Genomic DNA, 22,931 nt, shown 5'->3' on the forward strand with positions numbered 1-22,931 from the left:
TGACCACGCATCACTGCTCAAGAATTTTCATTACTGAGGGTTGTGTTTTATCACGGCAGAGAGAGTTTCTGCTTTTTCCTTCTAATTAGGTATTACGAAGTGCTGATCCAGAGTTGTTCGTAGCTCTGCCAACTATCGTCGTAACGACGCGTTCACTGCGATTTACCCCAGCAGCTCGTGACATTAAGTGATCGTTGAACTTGGAAGTGGCGGTGAACTTCACGAAGCAAATCGGAATGCCCCATTGGTTGAAGTTATATCTGCTCGGGAAATCACCGATACCTGCATTAAATTCACCGCAATCAATAACCGCGATACGTGATACAGAAATAAAAGTCCTCCAATTGGAAACACGTAATTTCAGAATAGCGCTAATGAGATCGAGGGTGGAATTTCATACAAGTAATTCCATCTGCTATGTATACCTTATATATATATTTTATATATCTTTTGCACCCGGGAGTAACCGAGTCAATATTTTCATCCAAGCTTTCCTCCATAATTAATACCTGGATATGTAATAGATAGCTAGCGGGTAAGTTTTATTACATCTAATTAAACGACAGGCAATTTCACGAATGCGAGAACAGCAAGGGAAAGCTTGTCTCCGTTCGAAATATCGTCAAAGTTATCTTTACCCTGTTTCAATCAGATTCAGTATACGTATATCGGAGTCCCTTTCGCCATAGAACAGAAGCTTACGTTCACCAATCCAATTCGAAAAATCTAGTCATCCGATTCAGTTTCTCTTCTCTTCGTCGAGTCCACGAGTTAAAGTACGGTTAAAAAGAAATGAATGAGGACGATACGAGGCGGGAAAATTACGTAGAACATAAAAATGAGCTCGAGGCGCGGTTGCACACAGCGTTAGTCGATTCCTGAGCATGAGATTACGTCGCCTCATTCAAGACCCGCGTTTGCCTAGCCATGCAGGTGTGAGAGCGATAAGGTATCTCTCGCCTGGGGAGCTTGTTGTTGGTTTACACGCGTTACTCGCTGGATGATAACCGCTATATACATCTATGGCTCAAGAATAATTGTCACGCCTAATGTAAACAATGAAAATGGCGTTTCTCAGGCTGCTTGTGTGCGTGTGTTTTTCCCTGTGGGAAAAAACGGGGCAAAGACAATCGAGACAACCGAGTCGCAAGGCGCGTTACGCAACGTCCAACTCGACCTGCGAGAAGAGGACGCAGTCGACTACGAGGACGACGATGATGATGACGGTGATGTCACCGTCGCAAACGGAGCAGACCTGCAGACTGCATGCGACGCAAATTTCGCACTAATCGAGTCTAACAACACGTGCTGAAATCGCGTAAACAAAACGGTCTTGTTTGACTTTTGTAACGGTTACCCACACCGCTGTGTAAGCCTGATTTCCTCATGAATATACCATTCGGAGTCCAATGATGATTCCATTTGCTCTGTCATTCACGTTCGATAAAACCACAGTCTACGGAAACCTCATCGACGACTGTAAGGGTTGCCACTGCAGAGCAAAGGGCACGAGTTCAAGATGAACCGTGAACTCGTAACCCTAATTTTCACCCTCTTGACTCGACTGAAGATGGTCCTGATCAGGACATGGTGAAGCTGAAAGGGTATAACGATCACTTCGTTGAAACGTGAGAGAGAATTTCTCGCGCTCCATCTCGCGCAGTCTGTAGGAGTGGGATTCACCCTTGGAAGAGGGGGTGGAAGGCTTTCAAAGCGAGATCCAATGCGTGTCTGCGAAATTTAAACGCCGTGCGGTGAAACTTTAATCTTCCGAAACCGCAAAGTATCCCGTGGCATCGGAAAAGCCCTTTGCGAGACTTGCTGGACGGGTGGATGCAGGCGATAAAATTTCGCGTGTATAACGACGTCTGGAAGCCGAGGCGACGAGGAGAACGAGAAAAAGGACAAGCTGAAGCAGAAGCGGGAAGCCGGGAGAAAAACTAGCCGACGATGAAAGAGGAACGCGTTGCTTCTCTTCTCTGGGGTCATCGAGCCGGGTGCTGCGGTTATCTTGATGACGCAAGCTCCACCGGATATGGAACAGACCCCGAGGGTTAAGAGCCAGTAATGAATTAATAGGAAAGCTAATGACTCATTAATTCGTGAGAGAAATACAACAGCGGTCTGCATCAGTCGACTTGCATACCGCAGTTTCTAATTGAACGGAACTTGACTTGGAGGTCGAAAATGACAGGACAAAACAGTCGAGAGTACAAAAAATTTCACCCAAAACTGAAAGATTGAGGAAAACTCCGCGAAATATTGATACAAAAAAAGTGCAAATTGAAGCGTGACATTTTCATTGCCATCGCTGCGCTATCTGACCAGAAATTATTATACGTTCGTGAATTGACAGGTGCAAGGGAAAAGATGAGGGAAGAAAAGGGAAGGACGGATGTTCCGAAACACCGAGGCCATTGTCCGGAGAGGTTGATCGATCCCGATGTCGAAGAAACCGGCGACGTGCTTTCATTCGGTTTCCCGCGAATCCCTTGAACCTTTTTTTTTTTATCTATTTTCTGAATCTCGAGCTAATTGCCATTTGCAGTAATTGCAGCAGAAATTGATCATTTTTTATTCTCCGACGAGGTGCGAACGAGTCTGCAGAGATTATCGCGCTAACGCGAGACAATTGGCAGAAATGGAAAGAATTTCCGTTGCAATTCCTGCGGTATGTTTGCAAAATAGTGAAACAGAATGAATATCCATGTGCTGCGAATGGCCGAGCATGGATTTAGGTGAGAGAAATTGTAATTTACGCATCATGTACGGGTTTCTAATTTTCTAAAATCGTATGTTATTAAATGTAGAATAAAAATCTCCGCGACGAGAACGTCGAACGTGACGTCAAGCCGAAACGTCGACAACGCGCCAATCGGATCGTAGCACAGCGGTAAATTTGGATCTGTAAATATCTCGTTAATAACTTAGGCAATATTACAGATGAGATTACGAATCTCGTTTCACGGCCTGTAATTCTCACGAGTCAGGCAAAGTTGGTCAATATAACCGGGTTAATTACCCACCGATTATTACTCTCGTTTTTTGAGAAGATATCAGGTGCGAGTTACGACCTTTGACAAACGGGGGCAAATACGGATTTCTTCGGAATTGTTATAGCTCGTTATAAAATGCAATTGTTCAGGCCGGAAAATTTCCCAGTACGAGAAATCATTTCATTTTCGCCATTTCGCAGAATAAACGATTGATTCTGGCAGGGGTAAAAGGAATTTTATATTGTTTCAACTACCGGTATAAAGTACTTTTAGATCACAAAAGGAATAAAACGATGATTGCCAGTTTAATACGAACAGTAATTGTTGTACATCCGCAAAGCGAAATCGAAGCGAAATTGATACGCATTCAGCGAGGATTGTTCGAATCAGGAAAAATGGGTAATATTTACATGCGCAGTTATTATAAATGGCGGATAGCTGATGGGAATTTTTATTGTCCCTCGTGTACATTAATTGTTGACAAAAATAGAGGAAGCAGAGAATGTCGGGAATTTTTCCGGTTAAAAAAAATTAACCCGCGTCGGATCGTACAATATAATTGCTATCGACGATATTGGGGAATGAAAGTGGATGAAAACCGGATGAAACTTGCAAATGAAACCATGGCATAGAGTATATTTAGATCCGAAGTGGCAACACCGAGAGGAAATAGGTTGAGCGAAAAAACGAGGTTGAAACGACCTGTTAAAAAATTCCATTAGGGAATGTAGCCGAAGGGTCTTATTGAAGGGTCGTACAGTCTGACTCGAAAGTAGTCCCCGCATTATTAGCCTGCTGATTTGGACTCTCGAAAGTGTTTCTTTACCTGTCCGAAGTCGCAACGAAAATCAACCGAAGTATTTGACCGTAATTTTCACCTCCTTGTCCGTGCCGAAAATGCATATAATCCAAGAGTCACGACGTCACTTTATACCTGTTGGTAGCTACTCACTTAGCAAGGTGGCGCAATCCTGAAGAGCGGACGTAAGTAGATCGCGACCCAATTACCTTGCATTCAAGACTTCTCCTTATTCTTCTTCTTCTTCTTCTTCTTTCCGAGCGAAATTGCTGACCCAGTCTTATAGCTGAGAGCAGCCGGCAAGTTTTCCTCTTCATTTTCACCTCGCACTCTCAAGACCGCGCACATTCTTCTCTACCGTCATTCAGTCCATCGCTTGGAGACCTTCTGGCGGTCCCTGAAATGGACGATCCCAGAAATGGGTACCGCAAGGTACCACCTTGAGTAATGAGATGAGATCTGGATTTTCGAGTCTTCTCGATCAAGTCCCTGGAATGAATAATCCTCACTCGACCGAGCAGCCTCTTGTTCAAACAACGTCACAGCTCGGATTCCTCTCTTTTCATTCCCATTTCATCTATAAACCCCCGTGTTTCATCTCCTCGATTTTTGTATCCAATTTACCCAGGACCGGCGCTTGGTCCCCAAGAATTTCTGAGCCACTAAATATCCGTCCATGAGTCACAGGGTGATCCCTTCAACCGGACAGTCAGTGGCAGGTAGAATTTTTATTTGTATGGGAGGGTTTCCAACCTGCGCAGCTTCTTTGTCCTTTTCGTTTCGTCGCTTTCGTTCCCGTCCGACTCCTATTCCTTCATAAATTCCTTATTCTATTCGTCTGCGCGTTTTCTCAAATAGTCACAAATAAAAAAATTAGAACCTTGGCCAAGTGTACCCTCATAAACGTCGCGAGAAACGCTCGCCGAATAATCAAATGATCTACAACTGATGATCGACGATTTTTCTAATTACGGATACAGCAAAAGGGCGGAAAACGAAGTATTGTAAGTAAACGTTTTCACACCTTGCGAGAGAATTCAGCGATTCTTCGGCCGAGTCCCCATTTCACTCTGTTTTTCCATTCATATCATGGACTTCGTCGACTTTCGTAGGGATTATTTTACGACGGCTATGAAAGGGAGTCGAGACGAGCTGCAACCCCGTGTGAAAATATTCCAGTTTCTGAGCGGGTCTCTTTCTCCTCGTCTCCTCCTTCCTCTCCTCTCTGTCTATTCCCTTTGGAGTATTTATTATCCTCCTCGAGGCTTTGGATTCAAGGTCTACGTGGGTCTGAAAGCAATTGACCAAGTGCATAATTCAAAATGGCCCCGTGTTTTCTCAACGATGATATATTTCCTCCGCGTTGCTTTTCATAAAAGTAAGCGCTGATAAAACCAACACGGCCGCGGTAATCCTTGTTAGCCGAGTCTTTTCCCCTGAAGTGGACACAAGGAATTATCAACGAATCGAGAGAATATGTCAGCCTGCGCAAAGCCGCCTGACCGAAACGAGATAAGCCGAAAAATCTCCGCTTTTCTCTTTCCCGCGAAATATTCAATTTCACGAACGCACTTTACCCTTTCACTCCATGGAATTTGCACAACAATTTATAGCGCCAAAGCTGTTTCTGTTCTTTTAATTACTTCGAACTCACTGGCGCTTTACTCTTCGGTGGAATTTTCCCGGGTCTAATTTACACGGCCCTTGAATTACTAGGTTGAAATAATCACCGGGATTAATTTTTATCCGATCCCTCGGTGTGGATTAAATCTTGTTAATGAACCACACTGCGATTATTCTTCGTCGGCGCATCAACCCTGACTACACGTTTTTCAGGTGTAAAATATACACGCCCAGCATTTGGTTCCACGAATTTGGGTTACCGATGGCCAATTCTTTACCGCCTTGAAAACCGGTCAACGAACTTCTTCGCCGGAGGCTTAAAAGAAGCCGGGATAATCGAGCCGCGGTCCATTGGCGAGAAAGTTTTGCACCGAGCTGCTGTTGCATCTGAATTCAAGAGCCACGTCCGGAATTTGTATTCTTTTTACTCCGTTTCTCTTCCGATTTATGTACTCATTTTCCTGTCGCATAAACGGGAATGTTACGGCCTCTTCTATCGTTCCTGCAAACATCGCAGTTTATGCCATCGAGTTAATCCTTCCTGGCGATTAAAGTCTTACGCTTACGCAGCGGACACTTAACGGCGACTTTGTATTTTTACGACGCTGATTGCACTGACAAGATTGCGACAAAGAGTTTGGCCCGAGAGATATTATTGCGTAAATGAGAGTGAACCGCGTTTGATTTAAACAATTTCAAGGTTTGACATTTTCACTTCACATCTGCTGTTCGGTTAATCACACACGTGCTTTTACATTCTGCATAATTATATGTATACGTGGTATAGACTTATGTAAAATTTTCCATAAATTTGCAATATATTTGAAAGTGTGTTACGTTTTGTCGATAACGAATCGGCGTGTATTATAATTACATTGACTCGCGTGGCACACTAAAATTGAAAAGTGCCGAACGATTCCGGCGATCAACGGATGAAACGCGCCGTCAGAATCCTAGATACGGAAGAAATATTATTATAAGTACGAAAGACAGTCAAACTTTTCATACGCTTTTTAAAATTTCTCGTTTACGTAATTATGCATTAGAGAAATGAATACATCGCATCGACTCTGTTTCGATCCAATAAAAACTTGAGCGAGAACTCTCGGCAGTGATTTTAAACTCCAGACGATCGCAAATGTTTAAAACTTTTAACGTGCAGCGTAAAAACTTCCCGAAGATTAGTTCCCTCGATAATTCCTCCAATCGGTTTTCACCTCTCTCCTTCGACATACTCCGCGGAAATATTCTGGCGAACAAATTTTCCGTAATGAAAATCAAACAAAGTAACTCGGAGCGCTTTCGGAAGTAAAGCTGACGGATCGTTTCGAGCTGACAGCGAGTTTCTGGAATCATGGCTTGGCCCGAGACCCCTCTACCTTCGGAACGTGACGTACCTGCCAGAGGTCAGAGGTCACTTGGTGTGCCACTATAACTTCTCAGCTCTCCAAGATCCACGAGACGACGAACTGCGATGTTAGACGCACCAAGAAGAACCGCTCGCTCTTCGCCAAGACGTTCAAGTTCCCACCACGTGATTAAAGTAGCCTCACCAACGGTTTCCAAACAGCTGTAAGGAACCTTCTACCAAAATCGCAGTGCATAGACGACGATGTACACCGAATCGCTGATCGTCGTGATCCACTTTCCTTCGCGATGCGGTTACTTCATTACGTTTCATCATTCGGTAAGAGAGACGATAATTCTTATACGTGGGTTTTGAAACCACTGCACTTGGGAATGAATCGTTCTATTTTGTTTTATTTTTTTTAGGAGAATGTCAGGTAGTATATTCATCCGTTTGCAAGAATAATCCATTAATTTTCGTCGCGTTGCTTTAGCCAGATACATCACTTTTGGGAATATATTACCAAGTCTGAATAGTCGACGAGTAAAAAGAATCATCAATTTGAAGGTTTGACTACTATTTTTTCATATTTAATAACGCAGATGTCTCGATGCCAAATCGAAAATTTATCTAATGTCAATTGTTTACATTTCTGAATAACTGTTACTCGAGGTTTGTTCTGTGGAATGCAACCATTCATGCTTCAGAGTTCATTAAAAAATAACGTAAACCAAAGCATGAGAAGTCTAGGATTGGGTTGAAATTTTCTGCACATATCGTTTTGAGTCGTTGAAATCCAGGATCAAGCTAATCTTTGTTCCGGGACGAAATCATCAACGAAAATCGACGAATGAATGAACCGAAGCATGCAACGATACTGAATTCGGTTCGTTGGGATTTCGGGACCTACGTGAATCAACTTACGATCACTGGAATGAAATTTTTCAATCAAAGTGAGCGGAAGGTTTCCCGCAGTAACGTAATTTCCGACTACACACACGATGCAGGCCAGGTAAGATCGATTCGTAATTCAAATTAGATTGGAACCGGTACGGAATGAGGTCTGATTGCCGGGGTCAGCGTGCTGCTCTCCTCTCCTCTCCTCCCCATTCGAAAAATTTACGCGCGCCACGAAATGATAATGTTATACATATTCCTCTTTGCTCAACGTATGTTTTGTATCTGATGATACACGTTACGCGTATAATTCATTTTATTCGTGTTATATTTTTTCTTCCTTTTCCTCGTGTAATTTGCGATACTTCATTAATTAGCTGGAAATATGTGCATGACTGATCCCTCGATCTTGGACTCTAGTAAAAATAGTCATGTGGAAATTTGTCTGGTTAAAGATTAACAAAGAAACGATTTACATTCTACACAAAGAAATGAGATTTCGTAATTAGTACAAGTTGGACTTACTAAACGATTAGTCTGAGAAAAGTTATGCGTTTCGAACGTATCCACGAACTGATTAACTTCAGTAAACTCAGTTTTCTTTTACGTGATTCAAACTATTATTCACAGTTCTGCGCAAAGTGTTTAATAAATCGGTGAGTAATATTTTTTCTTGTAAAAAATTACTACCTTTTTCACCATATTTGGCTTATTTGAATAAACAATATCAGCGGACTCAGCGCATAACCTTTCTACCCTTCTTGTTTCCGAATGAATAATGCAGGTTCAAATTTTCACGTGAAAAATAAACGCAGAGTTAGTTTTTCAGAAATTACAGGGCTGAGTTTAACAATGAAATCACGTGATGAAAACGCGATAAATACTCCAAAGTCCGTTATATCCAAGCAATTTATTTTCGTCACGCGTGTTTCGCAGTTCCTATAATTCCTAATATCCGCGACAAAAACGGTCTTTGTTGACAAGAAATTGTGGGTGCAGCTCGGCGGCTAGGATTACATTAGAAAGCTTTGACAAATTATCGGACAGAATTTCCTTGCGGCTTCGAGAAGTCGGCGTTCGACTGCAACTCAGGCCAAACGGCGAGCAGTCGTATTCCATCTTGATTTGCTCATTCCTCCCGGATCATCCCTTTATCCCACAAAATATACGCAGAGCATTGATTTTGTGCCAAAACGTCGGCTGAGTTTCGACGCTATTGTTACACGGTTTCATGCGGTCGGCATGCGATAAGCCTGCACGGAATTCCGTTCACCGCATCAATCATTTTGCTCACTGTGCTGCTCGATTAGTTTGTTGGACACAAATGCATTTTGATACCGTTGCTTATGCTGCAAGGTTGCAGGTTTTAAACCGGAAAATCCTGCTTAAAATTAATGTGAAGCAGATAGTGACAATGTTCCTTCGATGAGGAAGAGGGGAACGTTTAACTTCTGTAATCGTATGTTTTTTCAAGATTTTTGTTATAAAAAAAAAAATGGAACACTCTACCGAATTAGCATAAATCATATCTCAAAATATACGATGTAAGGTACATTGACAAATTTTGTTAGACTAAAATATTTCAAATTGGCGGCACTGCAGCTGCTGGAAGCCAGCACCTCAAATTTTCGTCGACAAGTACACAAAAATGAAATTTTATTGTTAAAATGCATTAATAAATTTTGGATGACGTAGAGAAGAGAAATCAAAATTAAAAATTTATAACCTTTTTTTTATTAAATCACTCATTTTTGTATAACAATAAATAAAAAACCATGTCTGTTATTTTTTTAAAAAAGAAACTTGAACGTCATGTAATAGCCGGTAAGTTGCAAAATATTTCTAAAAACTTTCATCTGAATCGCTTGAAAGATTGTAGTCTAAAAAAATTTATCAATATACCTTACATCGTAAATTTTGAGATACGCTTTGTGTTAATTCCATAAGCTATTCCATTTCTGTATAAAAAAAAAGAATCTTGAAAAAACGCAAGCTTACAGGAGTTTCCTTCCTTAAGCTGTTTGAAATTAGCCACTCATAATTGAACAGGGCACTTGATCGTCAGTTCGATAATTTCGACGTGCAGGTGTATCAACGAGCTAATCAAATGGTCAAACCCTGAGCAAACAAGGGCTTGGCAACGACGCAGCTACCTTCAAGATGGATGAGAACAAGACGAGGGGGTTTGCGGAAGGTTTGATATCCGATTACGTTCACGTTACGCGGACGACAAACGTTGACTCGGTGTATTAATACGTCGCAATAATTATGTGTACATGATGTCAGTGTCCCGTGTGTGGGATGGATTTTCGCATTTATTTGCCGCAGATAAAAGCTTCTATCCATCCACGCGGAGAATGACGACACGACATGCGGAAGAGTAAAATTAGGTATTAATAAACGAGGCAAATATTCGCGATATGTATAACTGACGCGTGAAAAAAGCCAATTACGAATTGAATGATCCCCCATTTTTTTTTTTTTTTGTTTTTTTAGACAAAAGTTGCGGCGACACTTTTGTCAAGCTAATTGCGGCAGGGTATTATTATCGCAAAGACGACAATTTAAAAGTAACGATATCTTGTAGAAGAGTCGAAATACCAAAATACAATTAAACAAACTATCGTTCGACTGACAAGACGTTACGGCTCGTACTTATTACGCAGTTGTATAATCGAGTTGGCCATATAAGTGGAATGTGGGTATACCTATGTTAAAGGATTGCGTATAGTCGGTACGAATGTCGTACCGCAAATGGGGTTTTGAAGTCGGTGATAAAGAACATTACGAGATAAAGAGGTTGAAAGAAATAACGAGAGAAGAGAATAGACGGAACGGAAAAGATATAAATAAAAATAAAAAAAAAAAAGAAAAAAAGAAAAAACCACTGAAAGTCTCTTTAACGACCTGACGAAATCGTTTGAAATTCGTTTTACGTGCGTATTCTATTTTATTTAACCTGCGTAGGTACGTTAAATGAGTACTGGCTGGGAACTATCTTGCAAAACTACTTAACATGAACTTCACGTGAATCGAATCAAGACTGTGCACTTAAAGAAATATCATTTCCCAAGCCTCAGCACCCTTTGATCCTCTTTTCCTTTCAGCCAAGACCGATTCGCCGACTGCAGTATCTGTGCCTTGTGTTTGATCCGTTAATCGACGTATCGATCATCGGCTGACAAACGGTGCAGATTGGACCAGTCTACATAGCTGAAGAATAGACGCGTTTGCATCCGCAGCCGAAAGGAGCTGACACTAAGCACAGCAATATCGGCTGGTGTCAAAAGGCGATGTGGACACGTGGGCATCTCATTAAAAGTTAACAGAGTACGGATAGCAACACGGCATTACGAGCAGTTGTTCTAGGATTGTCATATTGACAGGAGAAATCAGAGCCACTGAATGGAGCGTGGCTCGGTGACGTGGAATGCCGTTGCCTCTCGGTTGAGCGAGGATAAAAAAAAAAGGTAATGCGAGCAAATGCAGAGGGACAGACGTACGTCGGTTCATCTGCTTCTTGTTTGTTCCTTTTTCCAATCTTCACCCGATAATCGAATGTACAAACCGAACGACGAACTTCGTCTCATCGTAGATTCGAAACTTCGGCTCGAATACACCTTTGAACATGTATTGAATTTCCTCGACTGGAGATCTTCTCCTCGGAAGTATTGAAACTATGACGAAGCCAGTCAATTATGGATTGTGAATGTATTTGCATACGAAAGCGGTCGGTTCTGAATCGTGAAGTAATCGTAGCTGGAAGGTTTTTTAATACACGATAAGGCATTTTTTTTTTCAAATGGAATTAACTCTTGGGATCACGATTCATCGGCATAAGCTGCACGTGATGCTGTTATTGATTAGCTGATTAGTGACTACAAGCGGCTCAAAGAATCGACGCACAGTATTTACCGCACCCACGGATGGATCAAGGTGGTTCCGTCATTCGTCAGGCTCGAATCGATCAAATTTTACAACCAAAGTTCCGCGGTCATTGATCGGTATGCAAGGTACGTCCAACTCGTAATCACGCAATTTGACATCACGGAGTCCGTCAAGATCGTAAATCGTGTCGGCCGAGGTGAGACTTTAGGTGTGAAAGGTCACCGTATTCGTAAAGTACCTCCGTCCAATGAGTGCGAGTATGACGAGAGATTGAAGATACAGCTGAAAGGGTCGAATGAATGAAATGGGATTTTAATGAAAGGGGGTTGATTATCACATAGCCATATTGAAATTGCAAATAGGCGTCACAGATCGATTAACGAACGTGCGTCTTCGTGCTTACACATGATGATATCGGCGAGAAAACATGACCAGCTTTCGCCGATTACTCGAATCTCGACCGATCTAATCACGAATCAGCATTCAGGTGGCACAAGGTATATTCTCAAATGAGGTGATTCTGCGAAAGATTAGAAATTGAAAAGAAAAGAGAAGCCTAGCGGTTAGCGGATTGAAATCTTACGGGAATCGACGATCCGCTGAAAACGGGTATCGGAAACTCGTTAGGATATACAATCCCTTGCCGCAAAAGTGCAAAAGGGGATGGGAATGAAAAGAGTATAATGGAAAAACCCAAAGTGGGAAAAAGAATACACCGACAAATCGTCGAGCAAAAAGGGACTTTTTTCAGACCGTCGCTGCGTTACTTTCCGCCACATTACGGTGTTTCAATATGCACGTTATTATATCCCATAAAGCGCAAAGACATGCGCGGTTGGACTTGCAATGCACCTGGGCAAAAAACGAATACTGCACCTATATCCGGGAGCACGTAAAGAAGCGCATCGAAGCTAAACAGCGTCTCTTAACGATTCGTACAATGTATTTCATCCCAAATTTCTTGTTCGAGGGAGAACGTGCAAAGCAACGATATTCACTTACAGAAAATCACCGCGTTGCTTTGAACAAGACTCGCCGATCGTTTCCCGCCGGTTATTCGTAGCAGGTATCGTTCGAACGGAAGCTATTCTTACGGGCATTTGTACCGGTTGTTACTCTCCGAGATAAAATCTTGGACTCGAGGCTTCGACTCTGCTCGAACCCGATCTTCTTATTGGTATTAATCGTTTCGGAGCAAAAAGTCGTCTCGCCTTTAAAGATCGAATGCCGACTATCGCATCGTTCCGTAAATCGTTCGTCCGTGGTTCCGAAATGGTACTCATCCATATAAATCGTAACGACCGCCACGAGCACGAGCCCCCGAATATTCAATGATCGAGCTAAACGATAGGGTTCCAAACCTGCACTGTCTCGCCAATAACAACCAGACAGGTAATTTTACGAGGACGAAGTTAGCAAGGTTACCGTAATGATGCATTTTTAGAAAAAATCGCCACTTAGCACCTTTGGCAATGTCCGAAATTTAGTGAACCATGATAGGACGTAAGACAAGACATACTCTTATTTTGAAAAGCCGACTCCTTTAAAACCATTCTAAAATTCTGTAATGATGATTTTTCCCTGATGCTTCATTACGTTAACGTTGCTAATTTCAGCATCATGTAATTTCACAGGGTTCATTTTACGGAGTAAAAATAAACTCGGCGATAGCAATGTGGGCGTCTGCTTTTCGCAGTCAAGTGATTATGACCATAGTGATCGGTATAACTCATTTTTTCATAACGAAGTAAAACCTTACAGGTTCACCATCGCCTAGAACAAGCTCTAGGATGAATTACTCACGGTTTCAACGGTCCGTTAACGAGGTTCGACGGTCGGCAAAGAACCAGATCTCCGCAGGACGAGCTGGTTGATCCTGATTAAAGTCTCTCGCACGTTACTGGTGCGATGATCGCGTCAACCATGATAAACACACATTACAAAGTTTCGAAACAACTCCAGGAACGTACACCACACTGTTTGAAATCGTCCTGGCACTTCGATCGTAGCACAAATGATCGTCCGACTCGCTCCTCGAAGATTAAAAAGGGCCGAACTCTCGGTCGCTCGAAATTTTGGAAAATTCCTTTCAGGCCACACTCGATCCTGGAACGTGGAACTCGATCTTCTCGGTTTGACGGATGAAGAAGATAGCGTGGATACCTGCTTTCCTCGCGCGACTGACGTTCGTAGTCCGTACCTCCCGGTGGGTGACGGTGAACTGCGTCCCGCTAAGAACTCCGGCAGGCCGTCGAGCCGAGACCAGAACCCGGGCCGAGCCGGGCCGAAGCTGCGGCCGGGGATGGCGAACGGATCGCAAACTTACTCCAAACGGCAACGAAACAATGCCGATTCATTATGGAGTAGTTAAACCCTGGGTGATACCCTTCGTCGATGGGGTGGAAGGCCAGAGTTACACCTTGGCCCACGTGGCGAAGCGATCTTGATCCTCGTCTTCCGCCACTTCGATCTTTCGTCAGGATTAATTGCGGCGCATCCGCAGAGATGATTGGCTAGTTACTTATCAACGCTCAGAATCGGGATAACACTGAGAGAAATTTTTAGTTCCGGTTACCGCTCAGACCTCGACTGTTTTCATTTTTTACCACAATCGAAAATTATAGTTCTGGGTAGAAAATGAAAATTAGTTTTCTAGCTGTTACCGAAAAGTCTTATAGTATCCGTTGCCATTCTTTCTCATTACGATCACTGTTGCTATATTTTCTTGCAACCGTTGCGGAAATTTAATGCTTGTGCAAGAATAAATTGACGTCAAAGCCTTGTTTAACTAAAACAGTAGAGTAAATCGAAGAGACTGATTTTGCGGTGCAACTACCAAAAAAGGATCGACGATAGCGCAAAATGGTTACGCGTACCTTAGAGACGAATTTTGATGGTCGGTTCCTTTTTTCCATCGTTAGATAATCGACCTGGTTTTTCCTGACAATCTATATTCGGATAATATTTTCGACTCGTAATTACCGCCCGAGCATTTACTGCTTATTATTTCTCAGCGTAAATACGCTCAGATAAATTTTGATGCCGACATTTTTACCGGTCATTCATTCGATCCCTGGGATTTTTAATTGACTTTGTTTTTTCATTATTCCGAGTAAAATGAGGTGATAAAGTGCAAATGCATATTGCCTAATTATGAATAATACAATTCATAGGCACTTAAAGAATTGAGGAGAGGAAAAATTATTCCATTTCGCATCTTAAACGGAATCTATTCCGACCTAATTGTATATTTAATCGACAGCGAACAATTGAAATTCAAGTACGGAATTCGTGAGTCAGACAGCCGGTTTTTTGTCTCAGGTTCTTCACTGAATCTATTAATGAATCCAATTTATCGCCTCGCGCCATGACCGATTTCCCATGCCGTCACATCCCGTCATCACATTTCTGCAAGTAATTCCCATAAGTCGGTTCCGCAAGTGTGCAATAACTGTTATTGAATTACGCAACAAATTGCCTCTTCATTTTTCCTTTCACGCATATATAATAACAAAGTACAAAACTGTATTGGTATGTAAATTTCTAGCTGCTGGGAATATTTTCAAGGTTAAAACCGCAGCTGAATGCGTCATTGCAGTCGATTGTACGACTTATGAGTTGCACAAGTTTTGCAGCCGCGAGCCGACTTAACGACCGACAAACGCGATAACCGATTTGCGAGAATTCATGCGACTTATACATTCTTTGCGCTTTACTAAACCAGTTGATGTTATGATTTGCAAATTTCAAAGTTCCTTTTTAACTTCCCGGTATTGTTTTTTTTTTTTTTTTTTTAAGTGCAAAAAGGAAATGATTTCAATCGCTCCGAAAGTTGAGTTTTCAGTAGATGTCGACGTTTCAAGATCTAGAAAATCACTTCCGACCACTTTTAGATGGACGTCTGTGTATATGTATGCATATGTATACGTGTGTGATAATTTATCTGTCCGATGATATATCGAGAACGAGTCATCGGATTTCGATGATTTTGGTCTCAATCGACGCGGCTATCCCAATCTCAGGATTGATTAGATTTTGATTTTTATTCGATCCGGTATTTTTTTAATTACTTGAATAATAAGATTCCAAAAAACAAAATGAAAATGATAATATCTCGAGAATAGGTGAATGGATTGGAATGAAAATTGGTACTGTTATATTTTTTGGGTCGATGATCTGATAATGAATCCAAGGTCACACTTTCAAAATTCGTAATATTCGATCCATTCGATCCAGTGGTCCAAAATATAAAAAAAAACGTTAAATTTTAACGTAATACGATAGCCGAAGGCTTTTAAACCGTCAATTACGAATCTGAATTTGTAATTCGAAATTTGAATTAGATCATGGTATTTTTTTTTTTTTTTTGTTTTTAAACTTGGAAACTGCGGTGCGAATAAGGCAAGTTCGTGGGCAGCCTAAGGTCGCTTGTTCCTTCTAAAGTTCATCTTCTGTTTGTTCATCGATTTCAGGGAATGCCGGTTCGTGTTTTCGCCCGCATGATGAAGTTACACGTGCGCAAAAACAATCAAAAAGGCGGTTTTTACTTTCGTTTGATAATCAGTCCGACCTAGTATTGTTACCCGAAGGTATGTAGGCGGTTTTGAGAGTGTGGGCAGCTCGGTGAGCTGCTTTGTTAATTAAACTCGGCTCAGTGCGCTCGGTGAATTCGTTCGAATTAGGCCAGCCTTCTAGCCCTCCCGCAGGTCGCTGTGCTTAGACGCGTTTTACGGCTGATAATTGCGCGTTGAATAATCAACGATTATGCGGGATCGTCGCGTCGACGGAGAGAAAATAAAACGAACCAGGGAAACTCGATTCATTATTATAGATACACGTAGAGGATAAAAGTACAGATTTTACTCAAAACTGCAGGAAAAAAGGGACACATCAGGTTTTTTGGTTAAATATACTTTCCAAAGTGCGGATTTTATTATAAAAATAGTGAAAATTAATCTGTGCAGAGTAAAATCTACTACAGTAACAGTAGAAATTGCAGTCGACGTGAGCATTATTTGTCAAAAATCTTAATGCGTCCCTTTTTGCCTGTAGTTTTGATAAAAATTTGTTATTTTATTCTATCCGTGTAGAGGAAGCATATTTTTTTTCCTCACTATCGGTATCTCGGCACTCAAATTTGCGGAAGTTCATTTTGAAATTATAATGGGAAAAACATCGTGAGTTTCGTCATCCTCCAAGTCTTATGGAAAAAAAATGAAACTACTACTTTCACGAATACTAAGAAATACTTCATGGCATTTACCTCACACTTAATTCTCGTCCGTAAACCTGGATCATCGTGCTACGACTTCTTTACTACAAATGATTGATAATATAAAATTATCCGGTAATAATTTTAATCGCGTCGTTGAAGCAATTAGGTAACGACCTTTATAATTTAACACTTGGTTGCGTGAAGACGGGAGGAGAAAATAACGAAGAAAACGACATTGCGAAGAGTTTAAATCTGCTGACTCGTGAGCTGACAAAGTCACGACTGACCACCACCACAGACACGCATGTGTCTTCCGATCGCGGCTTGGCCTGGATTATGAGCCTATAATTCCACCGACCCACGTGTTGACTGAAGCGTTTCACCACAGTCATTATTTCGATGATTTATCATTTCTCTTTTTCACCTCTGTCTCCAATAAAATGCACGGTTATAGGTTTTCCTACAGTTTACAGTTTCAGCAAAATATTCTCACGCATGTCGGTACCGCGCGATACAAGTATAATCGAATATTCACGGTGACGATGAAACGTGTGAATTGGATAAAACCTATTTTCCAATTTTTCCCGATCTTTAGTGACTTTACGATAAATTACTTCAGCCTCCCAATCGCACATCACGAGTCCAAAACAGGTCACAAAGAAGTTGAAAAAACGTTTAATTTCTCGGATACAGAGACATGGAAGGTAGTCGTCTTTTTGAAACATGCAAAAATGTTAAAATTAAAAAATCGACCCAATATTTCAAGACAACCTACCGAAGCAAATGATTCGTAATTAAAAAGGCTGTCTACATTCTCCTTTTTACCCCATCGCACCGAGTTTGCGCGTGGAGACAGAAAGACATCGGACATCGTACAGCCAGTCATTTTCAATTGAGATTATTGCCTTTGTTGAAGGCACGAGGATGACTCGGCACTGGGTAAAACGTCTGCTGCAATTGATGGAACCGAACGTAGGTGATTTCTGGGCGCCGGAGCGACGCCGAAGCATTAAGCCCTTGGAGAAGAGCTTAACCCGTTTGAATAATGAACGCGTGTGACGGGGATCACCCTTTTTGCACCCTCGTCTCCTGCGAGCGGAGATTATAATTGCGTAAAACGCGTGGATAATTTTCGGCATAACGAAGACGTCTGCAGCGGATCTTCGTCGTCCCGGTGCTGCGTTTGTTTATACCTGGCGTAATGTTAAGCAGCACGTTTCTCGCTCATCAGGCGCGTTTTTTTGTTTCCACGTCTATTTATACCGCGAATTTCTCGCTCCTGCGTCGCAGTTTGCGGTAGAAAATCCTCACCGCAAAACATTTTCAGCGGTTGGGTTAAGACGGAAGGATCGCATTTGAGATAAGTTTTTCGAACTTTCGAGGAATCCGCGTATAGAGGAAAATTTTTCCACTCGCTTAACCGTGTGCGAGATTATTTTAAAATCTCATTTCAGCTCGTCCTTGGACACTTTTTCGGGTCCTGTTAACGGCGTGGTTTGTTTCTCACAGGCATTAGCATCGTGGAAGCTTTTTCGGAGACGCGGAGAGCTTTTCAAGTTTATCCAGCAGTTCGCCTGGGCTTAGCTAATTTCATTTCGAAAGGGTCGAGACCTCGACATGACGTCTCGGAACTTTTACGTCGAGCAGATAAAAAACAAACCCTTTTTTTCACTGGTTAATCCCGATTCACCTTCGCCCTTACTTAAACCTAGACCAAAATCGCGGAGGATTCTCGTACAACTACGAATAAAATGTGGAAACGAGACACCTGATGCAGCCTAGACGCGAGTTGAGCCCCGCAAAAATCACTCGTCCGTAATATTGAAATTTTACGACATTTCTGTAATCGTATTTCTAGTCTCCTGATGGGGTTCAGTCAGAGCTTTCATACCGGCATCTGGATTCGAATTTTTGAGGAATTTCTTTCCTTAAATTTTCCTCACTATATTTTTTATTTTTTATTTTTTGCCAACAAGTATACGAAATTCATTTCGAGCTGCGAGTGAATCTGATACGAATAAATATCCCGTTCTTAAAAACTCCCTCATTCGTTCATTTATTTACCTACTCATCGTGCTTTCTCTTTACGAGTTGATGATTAGGGAGGGAAGGGGGGGTTTCATCACGGACCGATTCGGAACTCATTAAATCCCGATTGAAGAGTCGAATGTGGCGACCGTTAGACAGTCAGTGATTGTTCGTTGATACGATGAGTAATCATGACAAAAAATAAAAGAGGAAAACAAATTGAAATAATAATTCTGACGAGGTGGACAGAGGCGGTTAATCCGCTGTGATGGTTCATGCATCAGATGTCCGGATACAATATGCGTGCAGTATTTCTTCGGATAAATATGGCGTCGCGATGATTGCCGAAGATGAGATTAATAAACGAAAGTGATTGCTCGATCGGTGAAACGTCACAACGAACGTCGCTTTTCAGTTCTCGCTGCGAATCTCGTAAATGAAGGTACGGTAATAATTGAATTTATACACACGCGGAATAATTGCTTCCCGTAGAATTCAATTAATCCTTTTAACGAATGTGCAATGAAGTCTGCAGCTTTTTAATCACTCACACGTTTTGGTAATTAGGAATTCAAGACAGCGCGCAAATTACTGTAGGCACGTATGTATATGTATACGATCCCGCCCATTTCACTTGACGCACTATCGCCGGTTGGTTTGTTACAAAATTTCTCTAATTCCAAGATCATCTTTTACCTTGGATGTTACAAACTCGTCCGCGCATCTCTGCGCGTGAGATAATTGCCAATTACGAGTATTCGTTTATTTTTTTTTTTCTAAAAGTCTTAATTCTCCGTCGCGTTATGAGCTATATGCACATGTATAATTGAGGCTCGAAAGATGCTCCGTTATTATGCTCCGAATGCGGGAACGTGTGGTTAATCTAATTTGCAAAGTAGGTAGTGCGACTAACGCTATGAAATTACGAAAACAATTTCTCACCTCAAGATGCAAACCGCATTATTAACATAACGATGTCACATTTTCCCTTTGAATTGGTAGCCCCATTTCTTACTACGGAACAGGAACACACCGGATTAATCCAGGCCTTGTGAATCGGGAACAGCTATCGATTATCAGATTGGAAAATGATACGATTCTAGGTTTTGCGATTATCGGCGCCGCCGCAGCTCCTTGCATTAATACCTACACCCACAAGGTGCAAATACACCAGAACCCTCGCACCTAATCTGTGTCGGTGACCAAACAGAGCTCGCTGCTTTTCGTTCACTGCAATTATGTACAGAGACTGAATAAATTAGCAGTAAACAAGCACAAAGACGATTCTATACCCGCCCTGTAGAATCCATCTCTCTCTACACACACACACACACACACACACACACGTGACTGTGTAATAATCTCGCGAGAAATTCATTCCGCGTTGCATTCTATCCGTTTGAGATGGTGCTAATTCCAAGATAATCTCAGAGACTGGCAAAGCACCGATGACTGATAATTATCATCGCTATCGCTGTAACGAGTTTCAACTGTTTAACTGATAAGAATTATCCACCATTTTTTGGTTCACTGATTTTTGACTACGTAATATACGTCGTTAGACAAGTTTTTGCGAAACAGCTTATAGAACGATTGGATGTTCGGAATCGTTTCTTCTTTTTCTTCGCTCAATCATGTAAATTCACCAAGTACAGGCAATTTAACGAACCTGACACACATGTGATATTCGACTTTATGCGTTGACAAGATCTTGCATACTAGATCTATCGTTGCGTCGAGGCTGTAACTTGACTGAAAAATTTTCATTCAATGATCATGTATTAATCGATCAATCGCACAGCCCTGATTAGCATCCACGCGAAAAATATTCTCACTTTCATTGGTTAAGGGTCAATTACGACAAATCGTGTGAATTACTCTCAAATTAATGTAATTATAAAGATTAGAAAAGAATTTGAAATCGACGTATGAATTACCGAACACTCAACTATATCAGGAACTGTTCTAAAACGGGAATATATCATCTGTTTGGTAACACTTATTCAGGGTCTAACACTAGTTTTTCTTTTTTTTTTTCCTTTTTTTTCTTGCTAAAAGCATACAAATTGTTGCGCTTGGCTTCTCATTGTCATACTCAATGGCGTAGTACGGGTGATTTTATCTGCCTAAAGATATATTCCGTTTGTTATACAGATCGCGTGACTTGTGCAAAGATAATGCTTTTCATATCGAAGTCACATGTAACCCACATTTCACACGGAAGAAGCCGCTTGTCCACGGTTTTATGGACCGGACTTTCATCTTCCGACATTTCACTGGTTGTCACGTGATATCAAGGATTCCCAAATGAAAATCTGACTTGGAGTAAAGTAGAGTTTTCCCGATTCGCAAAGGTCTTGTTGAATCTCAAAGAAAAATCAAGGACTTACGTGAGTGAATAAAGACGTAATTCCATACGCAAGTTCTTACAAAATAGGCATTTATCTACAGTCAAGACGCTTCAAATCATCGCAAAAGGTACAGCGAGAGCTTTTCTCGGCGATGAAGCACATGCATGAGAAGGAATCGCCGGTGTTCCTACTTCCTTCTAACGTAAACCGAACCGACGCGTCGCAATAAAAGCATTTAAGAGCCGCCGCACTGCAAGTGTTACAACCTCTTCACGTTCCATCGTTTTCCAAGCAGCATCCTGCACTCGTATCCAAATTCTACGAGTCACGGCAGACTGGCTGGTCACAGGGTGGTGCTGCTGTTCACGGTAGAGTAACCAAGGGAATCTGCCTCCTCGGAAGGATACAGTTACTCGCTGCTATGTGTCCGGTGTATCCCGATACGTATCCGACGCTCGCAAGGCTGAAGCGATGTGTGCGTTTCACAGGGAAACAACAATGCATTATACATGAATACTCGTTGCGGAAAAGGTTCTTGGGTATATGTATGCAAGTCCGGTTTGATTTCATTCTGACGTGCTCTCCTTATTCGGGGTTGCCGTTTGGCCGTTCTCATGCAAAACTACGTTCACGTCCCTCGTTTTCAGACGAGTGGAAATATCATCAAAGATTTTGCATATGCAACACGCGACTGGTGGTTGAAGATGGTCGAGCCGAAAAATTGGGCCCGAAAGTATGATAAGCAGCAGTCTGTAACGAACGTGTTGGACGAAGTACATGGGAACCGACAAAAATCACGTTGCCTCGTATACCGTTACACTTATAACGGGCGCGCTGCGCCATGGGAACAACGTATTTTCCATAATATTAGCCTTTTTTAGATCTTTTTACATACGATTTAAACAGAGCCACAACTCTTCTGCAGTTTCGATTCTCGCCTCGGATGGCAATGCGGATGAGTTAACCTCCGCGTATTTACCACTCCAAGGTGCAACGACCGTCTCTGCGAAGAAACTACCGTCGGAGCTTGTGCACGTCATCCTGAAACGGAACACGTTTAGTCTAAGCATCAAGAGTTCGCAGTCCGTATAAAGTGAGGAAATAAACGTTCGCCAAGATGAACACTGTCGCGGTCTGTTGTCTGAATTCGGTTTCGGTTGAGATCTCGGACGCCGTTATAACCAATAGAAATGGAATGCTCGAGCCACATTTTACAGCGTACTCTTGTTCCAGTACTCAATGCTCTTTCTTTCCTGCAGTGGAATCTACTCGATGAAAATCCGCTCATCTTCTCTCTCCAAAGTCACGAGTACAACAAAGTCGTCCGAGCATTCATTCGCAAGATGAAAACTGATCAAATCTTCAACATTACCGAACATGAGAAAATTTTTTACCTGATATTGATATGGGGGGCTGGACTGACCGTTAAGAACAGTTCGGAAATGAAATGTCTGGTGACCTAATCGGTATGGATACCAAAGAGAAGGTAAGAGCTCCGAAAAACTAGATGGTAACGAATCGCCTGCCAGGAAAAGCTGACCCGTCGTTCATTCGAATGTGCGTAAAACAGAGCGACGCCTTGGGAGTTCCGAACCAGTGACCAAGTTGGACGAGGCCCGCTGGGTCCTTAGTGTGAAGGTGATTAGCCACGAGGCGCAATCAATCTGCAATGCGGGACACTAGCGTTTCACTGAGGGGAACTTATTTGAATGGTTGCCGGGTTCCGGATTGGCCTCCCGGCGCGTTATCCTTCGCGGCGTTTGAGAATCTGGGCCAATTTCGCGAC

General features: G+C 42.1%; 1 protein-coding gene across 1 annotated transcript in view; it reads right to left on the bottom strand.

Moving 5' to 3' along the window:
- The window catches only part of MESR3 (misexpression suppressor of ras 3), a 28,108-nt gene extending 14,297 nt beyond the window's left edge, over positions 1-13,811 (bottom strand). Inside the window, exon 1 of the mRNA XM_046615255.2 lies at positions 13,355-13,811. The gene's annotated coding sequence lies outside the window, so the exon portion shown is untranslated. The remainder of the gene's footprint in view (positions 1-13,354) is intronic.
- Between the last annotated feature and the right edge of the window lie 9,120 nt (positions 13,812-22,931).

Source organism: Neodiprion pinetum, chromosome 3 (genome assembly GCF_021155775.2).
Source record: "Neodiprion pinetum isolate iyNeoPine1 chromosome 3, iyNeoPine1.2, whole genome shotgun sequence".
Taxonomy (NCBI): Eukaryota; Metazoa; Arthropoda; class Insecta; order Hymenoptera; family Diprionidae; genus Neodiprion; species Neodiprion pinetum.